The following is a 4322-nucleotide window of genomic DNA, read 5'->3' as shown; positions in this document are numbered from 1 at the left end:
CCATAAATCCAGAGAAATTTAACCGGAGTGAAAAGAATTATTTGGGTTTTGCACCAGTGTATCTAGGAACAGAATTTGGCTCCAAATGCTTGGAGGTTTCTTTTTCTTTGAGGGGAAGGATGGTGAAAAAATGCTAAATGATGGCCCAGCACCTGAAGAAGCGTGTTTGTGCCTGAAAGCTTGCAAAGAACTTTTTTCCAACTATTTAATCAGTCTAAAAAAAGATATTACATCTACCCAAACAACCTTACATCTATCCAAATAACCCACACTCACCGGCTCCTGCTAGGTGTGGAGGGGTGATCTCTGCTGCCCCCCACTGCTCCATGCTGCATGAGGGGCTCTGCCATGAGCCCCCCAACTCCCACCCACTCCCCCAGCCCCATCAATGGCTGTCTTGCCCAGCCCCAGTGTCCTGGCTCTTTAAAAAAAAAAAAAAAGAAAAAAGCCCCACACTCACCAGCTGCTACAGTGGCCATCGGGGCTTGTAGGGGCTTATGGCAGAGCCCCCACATGCAGCACAAGGCAGTAGGGAGCAGTGGGGATTGCCCGCCCCTGCCTTGCAGGAGCCAGTGAGTGCAGGGCTTTTTTTTTTTTTTAGAGCCAGGATGCTGAGGCCTGGTAGGGCAGCCATTGACGAGGCTGGGAGAGCGGACAGGGGATTTGGCCTATTTGATTCAGAGATTCATCCAATTTGGCAGCAGCCAAATCTCTGAATCAGATTCAGCCAGATTGATTTGGGACAGTTATTTCAGCCCCAAATTGGCTGAATCTGAAGTGAATACTAGCTGCTTCGCACAGGCCTAACCACCAGCTTTGACTGGATAGGCATTAGAATTAGCACCTCAGTGAGAGGCCAGTGCTCTTCCCTTTTCCACTGAAGTTGTTTGGCTAAGATGGATGTCTGCACAGCAGAGGTAGCAGATCATCAGTTGACTTTGTGAAGATTTATAACAGATTTATAATGGATGTGGTGTCTGCTCCTTTTTTTTTAAATCGATGAAGCTATTGTCCTTGTTCATACCTTTCAGTTCCATGAGTCTTTATATGTTACATAGAGAAGTATGACTTTTTATGCCATTTAAATTGCTTACTTTTACATTCCATCTAGTACTCCATTATTTTTATATGATGGCATTTCTGACCTGGTCCTCAGGGTCTCACTTGCCATAATAACAGGTGGTAGGGGCCCCTCTTACAGGATCCTAGAAATATTCTTATTTTCAACTTTTTAAAGTTTAAAAAATATGTATACATAAAACAGTGAATTAAAGTAATTGTGAAATGAAAAATTGAAACAAAAATGTTGAAATGGAATGTATCATTATCAACTGCTCTATTTTTTATTTGTAAACAAATATTTTTGAAAGTTGACCTGTTTTTCTAAATGTTTCTGTTGCAACAGAAATGAGAGTTATTTGAAAACATAAATGTTGTCAAAACATTTACAACTCTCCCTTATGGGGTTACAACTATAATGTGCTGGATGGATACTAGTGGACTCTTTTGGGTTGCTTTTAAAATCTTGCACCAACTTGAAGGGAGGTTCGAAGGCTTAGGTTCTTCAGAAGTTGGTGGGCATTTCCTCATTTCCCGCCACTGATTGCATTTGTGCCTTCTCAGAAGGATATGCCCCACTGTTTGGGAAACTGGTCTAAGGTATCCAGTTTTTCTTCAAGAAGAATGCCTAGGCATTTCCATTACAATGAATTTAATATCAATTTGTCTGCCCTATGGTACTGCATTCTCTCTTGGTTACAATTTTTAGAGAACTTATTTTTTCAAATGGAAGAACAACTGCACAGGTTTTTCATTTTTACAGCTCACTCTGAAACCAAATATGTACTTGGAACATAAGATTTGGCTAATGGGAAATATTTGGGACAGAAGCCCTTCCTTAAAACATAAGCAATATTGATCTCTGTGAAACATAGTAACAGTGTTAGATGATGGGAAGTCATAAATGTTGCCTGACCATTGAATTTATTTGCAACCTAATCATTCATTCGGGTTTCTCTCCTTAAAATACTAGTTATTATTAACTTCAGTGCATGCTGACAGCTGTCTGACCTAAAATCACCTGAACATAATATATTTCTACATGTGGGACACAACTAGTTTGAATGCTTGCCATCCGAGGCCTGTTCTCCATCCAGCTTAGGCTCTTTCTGTCTCATGAAAGGATCAAGTAAATTAAATCCAGACTAAAGAAAGGATAATAAATGCCTGCAAAAATGTTACTGACAAAAGGAAGTTCATCAAACACAGCTGGCAAAGAATATGAACAAAACAAACATCTGTATTAAATTACAGGACTGAAGGAAAGCAAAACCAGATTTTGTGCTAAAAGCACTTCTGCCTCTTAATCTTACTAAGCTTTTACATTTTTCTCCCATTTTTACCCAGACCAAAGACCTAACGAACACTCAATCTTTTTAGTAGGGCCCATGAATAAGGGCACCCTTGGCCCCATTTTACACAAATAGAATACAAGCAAACAGGGGCAGCAAACAGGACAGTTTGCCAACAGTTTACTGGGAGCAAGAGGAGGAAGAAGAGAAGCCAGGCAACAGATCCTGCTCCAGAAAGGTAAATGAGCCCGGGCCGCTTGTGTGTTTGGCTTGCTGACTGTTTGTTTGGTGGGCTGTGTGCTTGGACACATGTTCTGAACAGCTGGGAGTGCTGCTAGCTGAGTGATTGTTGCTTGTGTCTGACAAAAGCCCTAACAAGGGGGCGGAGCCAGTCCAGGCCCAGCAGGGTATAAAACAGGGCTAGGCAGTTATTTCAGCTGGAGGACTGCTTAATGAGTTTTGATGAGCTGTCAAGAGTTACAAAGGTAGCCCCACTCCTTAACAAGTGCCCCAACCCCTGTTACCACCTTGGGACCAGAAGTCCAACCCCAACCCCTGCCGTTTGCCACAAGAAGTGCCTCCCTTTGCCCCTAAAAGTACTCCTTTTGGGGGAAGGGAGGGGGCTTCACATCTTGGAACTGAAATTCCCCGCCAAATCATATACTAAAAATTAGGCCTGTATGAATAGGGAAGCATTTGCGTTGGATTTGGATTCAGCTGATTCGGAGGACAGTGCTTTGATTCGGAGATTCGAATCACTGTTCTGAATCAATTCGGCCAAATCAGCTTCCGAAGATTCGATGCTGATTCAGAGAGATTCAGTGATTTGGATCGACTGGGGAGAGGCAGGCACACCAGGCGGTTCCTTCGGCTGTGCTTGCCTCTCCCTGGGTGGGAGGAACCATTGGAGAAGCCCCCATGGCTGTCCTGCCCTTCCCCATCCTCCACCCATCCCAGCACTGCAAAAAAAAAAAAAAAAAAAAAAGCTCCGCACTCACTGGCTGCAGAAGTGGCGATTAGGGCCTTTGGGCGCTTGTGGCAGAGCCCCCCCTGGGCAGTGCAGGGCAGTGGGGAGCAGTGGGGATCACGTTTCTCCTTTTGGCACCCACGTAACAACTGGCCCATGGCATGGGTGCAGCGCGGCTCGACAGGGTGCCACGCACTGCCTGGGAGTTGGGACCACTGGGGCTGAGTGCTGCCAGGCTCCAACTGAGTGCTGGAGCCACCCCAGCTCCCAGACAGTACACGGTGCCCTGCCAAGCCATGCTGCACCCATGCGATGTGAGAGCTGCTGTGCAGATGCCAGGTGGGGGGGTGATCCCTGCTGCCCCGCACTGCCCAGCACTGCTTGGGGGAGCTCTGCCATGAGTGCCCAGAGGCTCCAATCACCACGCCTGCAGCCGATGACTGTGGAGCTTTAAAAAAGAAAGAAAAGAAAAAAAGCCCCACACTCACAGGCTCTGGCAGTGGCTATCAGGGGCCTCTGAAGGCTTGTGGCAGATCTCCCTCCCCCATGCCGTGCAGGGCAGCAGGGGGCAGTGGGGATTGCCCACCCCCCGCTTGGCACCCGGCACAGGTGCAGCGTGGCTCAGCAGGGTGCTGTGTGCTGTCTGGGAGCTGGGGTGGCTCCAGTAGTCAGATGGAGCCTGGCAGTACTTAGCCTCAGCATCCCCAGCTCCCAGACAGTGTGCGGTTCCCTGCCAAGGGAACATTGCACTGCACCCATGCCATGGGGCAGCTGCTGCATGGGTGCCAAGCAGGGGAAGGGTTATCCCTGATGCCCCATGGTGCATGGGGAGGCTCTGTCACGAGACCTCAGAGGCCCCCAATCACCGCTGCCAGAGCTGGCGAGTGCAAGGCTTTTATTTTTCTTCTTTTTTTTTTTTTAAAGTCCCAGGAGGCTGGGCTGGGGGGGGCAGGGGCAGGGCAGGGCAGCCATGGGGGCTTCTCCCATGGCTCCCCCGGCTGTGC

At 47.5% G+C, this 4322-nt stretch overlaps 1 protein-coding gene across 1 annotated transcript in view; it reads left to right on the top strand.

The window, feature by feature from the left end:
• The first annotated feature begins 2534 nt into the window (after window positions 1-2534).
• Window positions 2535-4322, top strand: part of COL15A1 (collagen type XV alpha 1 chain) — a 337165-nt gene continuing 335377 nt past the window's right edge. Inside the window, exon 1 of the mRNA XM_006018966.2 lies at window positions 2535-2589. The gene's annotated coding sequence lies outside the window, so the exon portion shown is untranslated. The remainder of the gene's footprint in view (window positions 2590-4322) is intronic.

This window comes from Alligator sinensis, unplaced genomic scaffold (genome assembly GCF_000455745.1).
Source record: "Alligator sinensis unplaced genomic scaffold, ASM45574v1 scaffold428_1, whole genome shotgun sequence".
In the NCBI taxonomy this organism is placed as follows: domain Eukaryota; kingdom Metazoa; phylum Chordata; order Crocodylia; family Alligatoridae; genus Alligator; species Alligator sinensis.
This window is presented reverse-complemented; position numbering and strand designations above follow the sequence as displayed.